The 12,784-nt window shown below is 51.2% G+C and overlaps 1 protein-coding gene across 10 annotated transcripts in view; it reads right to left on the bottom strand.

Moving 5' to 3' along the window:
- The window catches only part of MRPL36 (mitochondrial ribosomal protein L36), a 1,017,194-nt gene that overhangs the window by 198,850 nt on the left and 805,560 nt on the right, over positions 1–12,784 (bottom strand). The gene's annotated exons all lie outside the window — the stretch shown is intronic.

Here is a 12,784-nt window from a genome sequence, read left to right as displayed (position 1 = left end):
GTCATGCCGAGTGCCTTTTGCTGGCCGACGGCTAGTGGCCCAGGAACTTCCTTGAGGTGAGGCTCAGGGGCCTGTTTCCTAGGAGGCCAGGGATAGTCTCGGGGAGCTGGGCTGGGGCTGTCTGGGAGGGACCACGGGCAGCCATCCAGGGAGAAGACGGGTGTGAGACGCGTTCCTGGACCTGGGAGTGAGGTTCAAACAGGGGAATCGCCAGGAAGCCGCCAAGTTGAAGATCAGTAGCACGACCGCTGGCTCACCTCTGTGCCTTTCTTCTGGATCCTTCTCTGCCTTCCCGCTGACACCTGCAGGAGGCAGAAGTGGCTGATGAAGCAGGGGCAGGAGGTCGAGAGGTCTGGAGGTCGGGAGTCCACGCATCAGCCTCGGGAGGACTTCCAAGCCTGCTGCGTGTCTGAGCTGCAGCCACAGTGGATTTCCACAGCTAGTCATTGTTTGAATGACTAAGACCAGGCTGACCTGTGACCCAGGGACTCTACATATTAATTTTTTTAATATGAAAGTGACTTGACATGCTATGGAATCTACCAGAAATTTCACCCAAGCTGGGGTTGAGCAGAGAACAAACCAGAATTTGTGCCACGACAAACCTATGTCCACGCTGTATGCACTTGCCCCGCCTCAGATGTCCACCTGGGGTGATTATTTCCCTGGTCTGATATTAGTTATCTGTTGCTCATAACTGACTAGCACAAACATTATCTCTCAGCCCAAAAGACTGGGTCAGAAGTCTGGGCAGAATTTCAGGAGCTTGGGGTCTGGCAGGCTGAGGTCAGCAAGCCTCATGGGAAGCTCAGGGTCCTCTTCCCAGCCCATGCTTGCTGGCAGGTCTCTGTCCTCACCTCTGTGTAACTCCTGGAAGGAACAGGGGCACCTGCTGCGGACTCCAGCTCCTCCCGACCTCGAGACCCAGGTTCAAAGGGCTCACGTGACTGGGCCAGGTCAACCCAGAAAAAGCTTATTGCTTTGATTAACTCAGGGTCAGCTGAAGAGGCACCTTAATCCTATCTTTGCCACTTAACTTAATCTGTAGCCACAGGAGCCACGTGCCGTGGTCTTCACCACCCCTGCTGCAACCCGGGGGGCCATTGTTGTGAGGCTGAGGATGTCTGGGACTCTGGTCACCACCGGCCCTGCATAACGACATCTCCACATTTGGTGTAGGGAACCAGGCTGATGAGCCTCGGATGTGTGTGACACGGACCAAAGGGAACACAGGCTCAGCCATGTGAGCTTCTCACAGTAACACTGCCGTCTCGCTAGTGCAGAAACCTGAACATCTCCCTCAGCCGCCTGGCAAGTGTGGGGCAGCCATGAAGGAGCTTGCAGGTGCCTGTGGGAGAACAGAGCTTGGGCTGCCCGCAGAGCCGGGGGGCCTAGGGGGATGATGGACAGACAGGCCAGGCTCCCACCCATCCTGTCTCCTAGCAGATTCCGGGGGGCAGGGCTGCCCTGGGGCATCCATGTGGCCCCTTGCTGCTGGGGCCAGGGTAGATCCACTGGGCTTCGAGTCTGCTGGGCAATGACAGAGCGGTTTCAGGGCAAGCCCGTCCGCTGGCCTTGGAGGAGGACCAGGGCTGTGCCGGAGCATCTGAAATTCCAGCTCTGGCCCTGGCGCCTCCAGGTGAACTCTGGGTGTGGTACCGGGTCTCCACTTCCACGAAACTGAACAACATGCGGCCTCTTATTCAGTGGCTGTCTTGGGATTTTCCTTTCAAAAGCTTTTACAGTTGCTTTCAAGCCGTCCATTTGTTTGTCTGTCTCTTGTTTAGAACGAGGAATGACAATGAATGTTGGAGAGCCTCTCCAGCAGATGGGTCGCACGGCCCCAGCCTGAGGGACGCGTGTCCCCATCCCGCTCCAGGGGCAACTCCCCGCCGACTCGTACCCCAGGGAGGTGGTGGCAGGTGCCGTCCCCTTGTCCGGGTGACCCAGTGTGGCCTCCCCACCCAGTGCAGCCTGGGCCGGCAGCAGCCTCGATGGGGGGCCAGAGGAAGCAGCCGAGATGTGGCTCGGAGGTGGCGGCTGCCAGGCCGGGTGCTGCAGTGACAGCTGACGTGTCACAGCCTGAGCCTCCCCCCGGGCGTGACTCTCTTGTCCACAGCATCGGCAACTCTCTGAAAAGACCCCTCTGCTACATGTCACAGTGCCCGGAGGGAGGGACAGCAGCCAGGACCTGAGGTCCTGCCAAGCTCACAAAATCTCCCTGTAAGGACCTAAGAAGCCAGGAGGACCTGGAGCCAGTGGGAGGGAGGCCACGGAGGGGCCCAGGGAGCCTGAGCTGCTTGGAGGAGGAGGCAGCAGCGGCGACCCCAGTGGGGAGCCAGACATGTAGAAAGAGGGGCGTCTGGAACTGGAGCATGGCGGTGACTCTGGAATTCTGTCCAGCTGCGTTCAGCCATCCAGCAACAGGTCCCGGCGTGAACAGGTCCCCCGGAGCGAGCGCTCGGGAATGTCTCCTGGCCAGGCCTAGAGATTGCAGGAGGCCAGGGGAGGAGCCCCACGTCTCCCCTGTTTCCGGGCCATTGTCTTCTTGGCTGGATTTTGAGGAGGGTTAAGTGTCCCTCTTGGCCTGGCTGCTGAGTGGGGTGAGAGCGATTGCGTGAACTTGCTTCCTGGCATGTGGCTGTGAATGCTTCTCGGCTCGCCTGGCCCCCGCGGCTTCCTTCCCAGGCTCTCTTTGCTGGCAGGAGGTAACAGACACACAGGGTGTGGATCCCTCCAGAGCTCACTGGGGGCCATGCGCCCCGCTCATCACTCTGGCCACACTCCCTGCCCGCCCCTTTAAATTCCCGGCTTGCCTAGACAGGCAGATGGAGTGGGCTTTTAGGAGAGAGAAAAAGGAATCTTCTATGTGGCTGGTTTTGAACCCTTGAAATCCCAGTGAAAATAATCACACTAAATACTATTCGTAGCAGCCCAGAGACATGGAACATGGGCTGAATCCTTTGAATTTCTTTATAATTGGAAAAGGATGTTTTTACATCTTGACATTTTTTGACTCTCAGCCACATCTAGATAGAATTAGTGAGACCCCAAGAAGGCATTCCATCGATGCTGGATAACTGCAAGAACCTTAAACAGATCTGTCCTGGCATCTCGGAGAATGGCAGCCCACGGTGACCTGGAATCCCACAATGGCTCTGCCAGGCATTCCAGGAACAGGTCCCAGGGACACACGTCTAATTCATTATTTATGGAGCAAATTATCTTTCTCCACAGCAAGCAGAGACCTTGATAAATGGGCCACCACTGTGGTTTCCTGATTTTCTTTTCTTTCCTTTTGTGGGGGCTGAGGGTTGCGACAGACGATGCCCTAAAGACCCCCAGGGCTGTGCCTGTGCCAGACATCTGGCCAGCCCTCAGGGTCCTGGACTTGTCCTCATCCTGCTGCCTGCAATGCACTGCAGGCTGCTCACCTGCTGCCTGCAATGCAGACCTGCCTCCCCTGGATGCTCACTTTTCATAGCTTTGTGCCTGGTGGGTGCAGCCTTAGCCTCCCAGGAGGCCCCTCCCTGACCATGGTCAGAGGGAGTCATGGACCACCTTCCAAGCATCAGGTAAGTCATGCAAACCCTCAGGCGTATGAGGCTCACAGCCACCTTGAGAGAGCTTGTGGGTATGGAAAGTTTTATTATTTGGGAAATGCCATGGCTTTGTATCTATGAATGAGGATGGGTGGGTGTGCAGACCCGCAGCTGTGTGCCTGGGTGGGGTTGGACTGTTGCACCTGCTCTGTGGGTGTTTGCATCAGTGGTAAGAGTGGAGCAGAGGCAGCCACTCGTCCTGCATCCAGTGTGCAGAGGGGAGGCTGCAAGGTGTACCTTTGGGGGTTGTGTTTGCCAGGGTCCCTCGTTGCGGTTGAATATCTGTGCTCTGAGTTCCCCTGGAAGCTTATTTACCTGAGAGCTGTATCCAGTTGGCCTCACAGGTGGGCTGGTGGTGCACATACTCGCTCCAGCCATCTTTAGAAGGAACAAGATTCATTCTGAGCCTGGTTTGTGATTCTGACTGTAGTCACGGAAGAAAATGAAAGCCGATAAGCTTTCCCTTGTGTGCACTTTCTATAATTTAACTTTTGAAAGCCTCTTGTAGCTTTATGGGAATATGAATAAGTCAGTCGATGAATACCTAGAAAGCACCCATGTTTTGCTGAATGATTCATTTTTAGCCCTTCTGTGTATAAAACATTTCAAGAAAATCAGAGAAAAGTTATGTTCCTAATGTTTAAATTGCAGCATAAAATGATATTTGATGCGTTGGGGCCATCCTGGTACCATTTAATGCCATTCGGTTTTAGGGCAGCCTTTTCTCCAGTACTCCAGCATCAGGTCCCGGTGGCTCAGGGAGTGGGGGATCGGAGTGGTTCAAACAGGCATCCCTGTCCAGCCTGGCACTGGGAACACGCAGATCCTCATTTCCAGGAGCTAAGGGTCTGCTTGTTGGAGGATGGCACAGGGGCTGCTGGACAGAGGCCGTGCAGAAGGTTCTGCAGTGGGGGCACTTGTGGGTCTCTTCCATGAGGCTGGAGCTAACGCTCATCGTCCACTGCGCGTCTGAACCATTGCATCTATAGTCATTACACGCTCCAATTGTCCAGGCTGCGGCCTCCCCAGGCCCTGCTGCTGTGGCTGCAGTGGCTGCTATTTGGGGTCTGCCTGAGCACCTCTGGAGGTAGGGGGCGGAGACCACAGATTCTGGAGCAAACTCCTCGTGACGCCTGCATCCCACGTGTCTGCTTGGTTGGGCCCCGGTGCCTAGATGCTTGGTCTGGTATTACTATGGATAATTCTGTGAAGGTGTTTTTGGATGAGATTTACATTTCAGTGGGTGGGCTTTGAGTAAAGTAGAGGACCCTCCATAGTGTGGGGCTTTATCCAACTAGTGAAGGCCTGCACAGGACGAAGACTGGCCTTCCTCCCCCAGGAAGGGGTTCTGCCAGCAGACACCTGTGGACTCAAACTGAACTCACCCGCATCTCCACTGCTCACCTGCTGCCTGCAATGCAACCCTATGGCCCTGGACGCTGAGACACATCACAGATTTATGCCTGGTGGGTGCAACCTTAGCCTCCCAGGAGACACCCTCCCACCCCCCTCTTCATGATCAGAGGAAGACACTGACCACTTTCCAAGCATCAGGGCAAGTCCTGGAGACCATCAGCTCCTCCCTAGGTCTCCCGCTGATGGCCAGCCCCAAGGATTTTGGACTTGCCAAGCCTACAGAATCGCTTGAGCCAGTTCCTTAAAATAATCCCTCCTTCCATGCAGATATACACATTCTACTGGCCCTCTTCTCTGGAGAACCCTAATGCACCATCTTATTTGTTAATGTCATAATCTGTCTCAAAAAGTGTTGAGGAACTGGCCCAAGGCCCTGCAGTGAGTACGGCTCTAGATCCTAATCAAGTGTGTGTGGCTTCACAGCCGTGATCTTTCCATGTACCACATGCAATGAGGAGGGAAGAAGGGTGCTGGGCAATGTTCTAAGCACGTTTGTTACCAGACAGTCATCTAGGTGATCCTCTTGCACTCTCGTGTGGGAGCTCCTGTTATTAACCCCATTTAACAGATGCGGGGACCATGTCACAGAAAGAGTAGGTCCCCTGGCCAAGGCTGCCCAAGGTTGGTCAGTGGCAGAGCCCAGATTTAGATCCACGCAATCGGGCTGCAGACACCTTGCCACCCTGCTTGTGTCTATCATGCTAGGTTGCATCCCCATTACAGAATTTTCACCTCCACTTAGGAAGACATAAGTGAATATCAATAGATTTTATGATATTGCATCTGAGTTTATCATATTGTAGTCCATGGATTAATACGTCTCCACATATATTTGATCATCACGTGGAGAAATTCATAGATGTTACAAAAAATCTATCTATTGAGCTTGATGAAGGGGAGTTTGTTACCTGCCTGAAATGCTACAGATGGGAGGAGCCTGCTAATATGCCTCTGCATTTTGTTACAATGAGATGTGTGCACCAGGAATGGCAGCCACCTCGGCCTGCCCCCAGGACACAAGTGAGCTGCCCTTGGTGAGGGGCAGGGCGGGGGCCTCCTACAGCCCTGTCTGTTATCACGTTTTGCTTGTGGGAGTGACAAGCTAAGCACAGTCATTTGACAGAGGCCGCTTCTAGATTAAAAATGAAATGTGGTGCTCAGTGCAGTTAAAAAGTTTCCGAGTCCTCAATAGGAAGAGCCAGGAAAGAGCAGGTTCTGTCGGAGCTGCCCAGGACTGCGTGGGGCTGGGTTGAGATTTGCAGGGCTGTCAAGGAGGCTGGGGCCAGGCAACGCCACGTGTCTTCTCTTTGTGTGGCTGTGGGGCACAGTGTGCATATACGTCCTGTTGCCCTGGCAAGTTTTGTGTCTTTTTGTTTGTGCCAGATGTCTGGAGGCGTTTAAGGAGAGCCTCTGTCCACAGGAAGCCGGGAGTCTAGAACTGGAGTGAGGTGCGTCTTTTGTGAGTGCAGGTCTGAACATCGCCCAAGCATGAGTGTCCTGTCCCTACTGTGTGACAGGCACCGCACACGGGTGCCGTCAACAAGACAGATGCACTGCCTCACAGTCCTGGAGCCCAGAGGTGCAGTCAGGGTGCTGAACTGGCTTCGGTCCTCCCATAGCTGGGAGGAAGGAGCCATTGCCGGGCTCTCCCAGCTTCTGGTGGCCTCGGGCATTCCTTAGCTTGTAGGTGTCTCCTCCGTCTTCACACTGCCTTTACTCCACACACATTTGTCTTTGTGTCCCAGTGGCTCCTTTTGATAAGGACGTGGTTATGCTGGATTAGGGCCTTCCCTCAGGACCTGCTCTTCACTCATCACATCCTCATTAGACCCTGTTTCCAAAGAGGCAGCAATCCTGGGTTCTGGGGTCAGGATTTCAGCACCTTTTGGGAGGTGGATCGAATCCCCATAACAACCAGCGGTGACATTTTCCCCTTCTCGGGGGAGACCGAAGGGTCCGAAGATGCTGATATGTAGAGGCTCTGGCTAGTTACCCACCTGCCAGTGCCTCAGTTTCTCTTTCTGTAAAGTAGAGATGACATTCTTTGATTGTTATGAAAAACTGATACGTAGAGAAGAGTTAACAACAACAACAACAACAACAACAACAACAAACCCAGGTGGAAACACATACAAGTTGTCACAACCAGTGGCGACATTTTCCCCTTCTCGGGGGACACTGAAAGGTCTGAAGATGCTGCCGGCCTCCTTGCTTTCCGACAACTTGCCCCAAGGTGCGTGTGCATCTGCGTCTCATCTAGATCATTAACTCCTCCCTGGAGAATGAAGCGTGACACCTGCAGGATCTTTCTCAGTGCTTCTTTGTTTTTAAAAATTTTGTGCTTTACCTTTTATACGTCTGTTACAGAACAGAGAGAGATTTGCCGCCGTGCCCCAATGAGGCGAGAGAATTGGGGCTGCGTATTATGACGGGCCCGTGACTTCTGCCGCAGGGGCCATTTTGGAAGAGGTCGGAACTTATCCCTTCTTTGAAACAGACCCCAGCGTGCACAAAGGCAGGGCTGAGAGTGGGAGGAGGGACGCTGTGATTGTTTACCGGCCCAGGCGAGGCCCAGTCACCCGGACAAGCGGCGTCTCTCTGCTGCCAGGGCCTGGGTGGGGCAGCGGCTCCAGGAGTGCCCTTTCTGTCACGTGTTCATTCAGAATCCCAGCGAGGCTCGCTTGTGACAGCTTTCAGGAGAGTGGTTGGCGCTGGGGGTCTCTCCCTGCCCTGCGGCCCGGGGGTGAGCACCACAGAGACAGTGACCTTTGCCACAGGCAGACGGATGTTCGAACAGAGGCCTCCTGGTCTCGATGTTCCAACTTCGGATGTCTAAACAAGATGACAAGCACTTTTGACCCCGCCGCTTGTCCTGTTAATGACTTTGCAGGAAATCAAAGTAATGCTTTCCCCACGACACCTGTGTGCACCCACGGGGGACCCTGGGGTCCGGGGTGGTGGGAGCCCTGAGCTGGGAGGCAGACAACGTCGGCAGCACGTCACAGACCACACGCTGGGAGCCACTTCTGTGCCTAATGGTCCTTCCCATTTCAGGCTTGACCTGCACTTTCGAGCTCTCAGTGAATGCCCCAGGGGCTTAGGGAGGGTCCAGGAGTTGACCCTGTCATCAGACCACAGTGACACGCAGAGACCAGGGACTCCTCATTCAGCTCAGTGTGGAAAGCTCCCTGAGAGTCAGCATGAGGCTGAGAGGGAAGCTGGATTAACTCTGGGTTTCCGCTTTCTCTCTACCACGTGACCTGTGTAATCCATATTGGGGTCTTCAGGCCCTGGCTCAGGACAAGCTCTGAGGTGAACTTCTCCCTCTCTGGGTCGTTGTAAGGTATCCTGACACAGTGAGTGGCCACTCCAGGCCGAGACAGAGGAGGACGGCTGCCAACAATACGCGGAACCCTGTCCTTGCCCACTCCACAGGGACGGGAGACGGCAAACGTTCGCTCAATCCCACGTCCGAAGATGAACCCCCAGGAAATGGTCGTGGAAGCGCACAGATGATCCGAAACTGAAACAGTGATCCAAGAAGAAAACTGAGAGCAGTTTCATTGTGGAACAGGAGGGAGCAGGTTACAGAAATTGTTACTGGTTGAGTTGTTATCCCCAAAAAGATATGTTGAAGTTCAAATCCCCAGTACTTCAGAATGGGACCTAAGTTAGAAATAGGATCTGGCAGATGTGATTTGCTAAGACGAGGCCCTGCTGGAGTAGGATGGGCCCAACAAGCAGTAGTGAGAGAAGGATAATATAGCCAGAAGTATAGAGGTAAGTGAAGGTCAGAGAGATGAAGGAAAAAAAAAGAAAATTAGATTATGTAGCAAATGATCTTAAGAGCCAATCTTTATCCTCCCAGATGACCTTAAACGCCTGGATCAGTGAAGTGGTGGCTAGAGTCCAGCTGGGCAGTCCTCAGGACTGGTTAATTTGTGTACATGACAGAGAGCTTCATGCAAAGTGACACAGAGACAGACACACAGGGGACAGCCTGTGATGACAGGCCAGAGACGGGAGCGGCGAGTCTACAACCCTTGGCACACCCAGCGTGGCTGCGACCCTTGGATGCCAGAGAGAGGCGAGGAACGGTGTCATCCAGAATTTCAGAGGGCACAGCACCCTGCTGACACCTTCGGGTGGGACTTTCAGAATAAATTTCTATTGTTTAAAGCAATCCAGTGTGTGGCGCAGCCCTCGAAAAGCAGGATGGAAATTGTGTCACTTTCACAATGGACTGTATTCATCCATTAAACAGCAGTGCCCTAAGAATAACGCCTGGTGACACAGGAAAACATTTGTGCTGCAGTAAATTAAAAAAAGAAGCGAATTGCAAACAGCATGTACTGTACGATTCAATTTCGGAAAAACACAATATGTGCTTATTCACGGAGAAAAATGACTGGAGAAACGCATGGCGATGTTTACCACGATGTTCTTGCTTGTGATTAAGATTGTGGATATTTATGTGTACTTTTGGTTTATCTTCGTTTCTCAAAGTTTCACAGTGTATGTATATTGTTCTGATGGCAAGAAAAAAAAATGCTGGACTTCCCTTAGCAAAGATAAATGCCAAGAGCAAAAATGTGCATAACAAATTTGGAAGACAAAGTTTGAATATTCTGGAAGTTTATGAACCAAAAAGGGAGACAGAGATCCTAACAGCAGAGCCAGAGATCCTTACACACAAGAGAAAGAGACAGGAAACATTCATGAAATACTCAAATGCTTTAGCAACATCAGAATGCAAATAAAATCATTGTTTTCCAGTACAATAAGACAAGCGGTAATACTCAAAGTTTGATGGAGTTGGGTGAAATGGAAACTCCTTCTGCAGGAGGGTATGACTATAGAATTTCCAGGATGGGCCATTGTGGGGGATGCCTCACGGGGTGCTGGCAGCTGGTTCTGGAGTCTTTCCTGAGAAAGTTATTCCAGATATGAAAGATATTTCAATACAGTGACCTCCAGCCAAGCAGACCTGGACCCGATTAAATCGATGGCCAATCAGCTCTGGAGCATGTGAAGGACAAGGGACACGTTTCCACCATTTTTCATGCATGGGGAACATTTTCAACATGAAATTAACCCAAGAAGGCCTTGATCTGGGAACACATCAGCACGGTGGTTCGGTGAGTGGGGATTTATTGGGTGATTGTTAGCACTCCCACTGTGGTTTATCACGGCCGGGACAGCCTGGGTGTGTGTGCGGGTCCCAGAGGGGATTCAGATCCTGCAGCCGTGACCACCGCTCTGTCTGCAGGGCAGCCCACAGCCAGGGCTGCCGCCGACTGAAGAGGGCTCTGGCTAGTTACCCACCTGCCAGTGCCTCAGTTTCTCTTTCTGTAAAGTAGAGATGATATTCTTTGATTGTTATGAAAAGCTGATATGTAGAGAAGAGTTAACAGCATCAACAACAACAAACTCAGGTGGAAACACGTAACAAGTTGTCACTACTTACATATGGCTAAGATTGCAGGATTATTTTTTATTCTCAGTTTTCCAAAATGTTAATGACTTTCAATATTCATCTTTTATGAAAATAAAAAAAAATCTCAGCTTCTAAATATATGCCCTTCCCACATAACGAGGTCTACCAAGGCTTTTCTGGGTGTGTGGCCACCTGAAAGTCCGGGGAATAAGCTCTGAGTGCGGCATGCGGGAGCCACCCACTCACTGCTCACCACACCTCGGAGAGTCACCTGTCCTCACGCTTCTGTGAAGCCAGCGTCCATCTAGCCCCCGCCCTGCTGTGTGTCCCAGGGCATTAGGGAGCCGCTGACAGCGCCCAGGAGGAAGGTACTAGCAGAAGCGTCTGATGGCAGCATAACCAAATATGCAGAATTTCACACGTGGGAGATTTCTTTTCTGAGAACCTCAAAGTTCATACAAAAATTAATTAAAGCAGGGTCTGTGGAAATAGCAATTATGTCTGTAGTATGTTTGCTTTGATGTTACATAGGTTAAATGGTATTAAAAGCAGCAAAATATATGGCGTGAAAATAGATAGCAAACTCTGAACTCCTGCAAACACAACCAGAGCCTGTAACACTAAAAGAGCCCAAATACAATTGCAGAACATGACCATGAAATAATACTGGACAAAGAACAGTATTAGGAGAAGCATATTACAGCCAGAAGTGTAGAGGTAAGTGAAGGTCAGAGACATGAAGTATGTAAAAAAATAATTTTAGGTTATATAGAAAATGATCTTAAGTGCCAATCTTTTTCTTCCCAGATGCCCTTAAAGACATACATCAGGAAAGCGGCAGCTAGAGTCCAGCTGGGCAGTCTTCAGGACTGGTTAATTTGTGTACATGATGGACAGCTTCTTGCGCAGCCCATACTTTGAGTTGTCCAACATTGCTGCTGCTTCTCCTTGCTGACGTCACCTGCTCAGACCTGTGCAGATGGTGAGGGCCCTGCATAAGGAGGTTCAGGAGGTCACAGTTCGAGAAGATGCAGGCTCCAATACCAGACCCAGGTTAGGGATTTTGGAAGGATAATTGCAGTTATATGGCGATATGGTTAGGCTTTGTGTCCCCACCCAAATCTCACCTTGGATTATAATCTCCATAATCCCCACAGGTCAAGGGAGAGACCAGGTGGAGGTGATTGGATCATGGTAGGGGGTTCCCCCATGCTCTTCTTGTGATAGGGAGTTCTCATGAGATCTGATGGTTTTTGTTTTTTTGTTTGGTTTTGTTTTTGAGACAGAGTCTTGCTCTGTTGCCCAGGCTAGAGTACAGTGGCACAATCTTGGTTCACTGCAACCTCCACCTCCTGGGTTCAAGCAATTCTCTGCCTCAGCCTCCTGAGTAGCTGGGATTACAGGCACCTGCCACCATGTCCAGGTAATTTTTGTATTTTTAGTGGAGACGTGGTTTCATCATCTTGGCCAGGCTGGTCTTGAACTCCTGACCTCGGGATCCACCCACCTCGGCCTCCCAAAATGCTGGGATTACAGGTGTGAGCCACCGCACCTGGCCAATCTGATGGTTTTATAAGGGGCTTTTCCCCCTTCGTTCGACACTTCTCCTTCTTGCTGCCTTGTGAAGAAGGTGCTTTGCTTCCCCTTCATCTTCTGCCATGACTGTAAGTTTCCTGAGGCCTCCCCAACCATGTTGAACTGTGAGGCAATTAAACCTATTTCCTTTATAAATTATACAAGTTTCTGACTTGGACCCATTCATTTAAACTTTTTTTGTGTCTCTGGTATGTATGTATTTATTAATAACCTGTGTAATGGGCACATTGAAGACCTTTGTCCCAACCTCATCGTGAAATGCAAAGATGGCATCTCCACTGCCCCCTGCTGTACAGAACACACACTGCAGGTTTTTGTACCTTATCATTGGCTTCATCACAAGGAGCCGACTTCTCCAAATCTCCTGAGTGATGCTTAAGAGATGTGACCATCTTATGAGGTTTTCATGACATCAGAGAAAACCTCTCCTGGTGAATTTCGAGGCATATTGTCCCGAGTCCTCAGAACTGCAGGCAAGTCCAGAGGAACCCTTGGGTAACAGTGCTTGGACGAGGTGACTTCAATCTCTGTAGAAATGAGTATGAAACATCAAAATATAATTCTTCTTGAGTAGGTTTTGTTTTCTGAATATTGCCTAGACATCACTTTGAAATAAAAGGCTTCTACCTGACACCCATCAATCATCTGACACACTTGCTGCGTGTCTGCCAGGGCCTCAGTCCTCTCACCTCTGTTGCTGTTTGTGTTTTGATGCAGACCGTTCTTCTCCAAC

Source organism: Macaca thibetana, chromosome 6, assembly GCF_024542745.1.
Source record: "Macaca thibetana thibetana isolate TM-01 chromosome 6, ASM2454274v1, whole genome shotgun sequence".
NCBI classification, from domain to species: domain Eukaryota; kingdom Metazoa; phylum Chordata; class Mammalia; order Primates; family Cercopithecidae; genus Macaca; species Macaca thibetana.
The sequence above is the reverse complement of the archived record's forward strand: the minus strand, read 5'-3'. Positions and strand labels throughout refer to the sequence as shown.